The 552-nt window shown below is 31.0% G+C and overlaps 1 protein-coding gene across 2 annotated transcripts in view; it reads right to left on the bottom strand.

The window, feature by feature from the left end:
• LOC105452888 (stAR-related lipid transfer protein 3) overlaps positions 1-552 on the bottom strand; it is a 10,095-nt gene that overhangs the window by 2,441 nt on the left and 7,102 nt on the right. The window lies entirely within an intron of this gene.

The following is a 552-nucleotide window of genomic DNA, read 5'->3' as shown; positions in this document are numbered from 1 at the left end:
TGGATTAAATATCATTGTTTTATTTAAAAATAACTATATTGTTTTAGTTGAAAATAATTATATATTAAGTTATAGAAGCAGTGAAGACTCAAATAAAGTTAAATTTGATACTATAGATTTAACAGTGTAGTTTTTAATTATAATAATTTTTTACAATAACTAAATAATAATTAAATTTATAATGATAACTAAACAACTAAATTTTCTAATAGTTGCAATTCGTGATCAAGTAAAGGACAAGTGGATAATTGAAGCAAAAGTCTGAACATATACTTTCTCCTAATTAAGTATATTAAAAGCCAGCTCGAATGTGGTAGAAATTTAATACGCGCCCAATTGATTTTTGATTCTATATTCGTTACATTCAACCGCGCTTGTGGAAAATCGCGATGCCGACAGGGTGAGTTGCACAATGGAGTAGTGAGATCTGGGCCCTTTTGTAAGTTATACGAAGTAGTTTTAAACTAAGTTATCAAGCTGCGGAAACGCGGCTGCAAAAGCAGGCTGCATCGCTTTTTCAAGCTCTCTCCGATGTTAATGCATTCGAAACCG

This window comes from Wasmannia auropunctata, unplaced genomic scaffold (assembly GCF_000956235.1).
Source record: "Wasmannia auropunctata unplaced genomic scaffold, wasmannia.A_1.0 LD336026.1, whole genome shotgun sequence".
In the NCBI taxonomy this organism is placed as follows: domain Eukaryota; kingdom Metazoa; phylum Arthropoda; class Insecta; order Hymenoptera; family Formicidae; genus Wasmannia; species Wasmannia auropunctata.
Note: the sequence above shows the minus strand (reverse complement) of the source record. Positions and strands in the feature narration are given on the sequence as shown.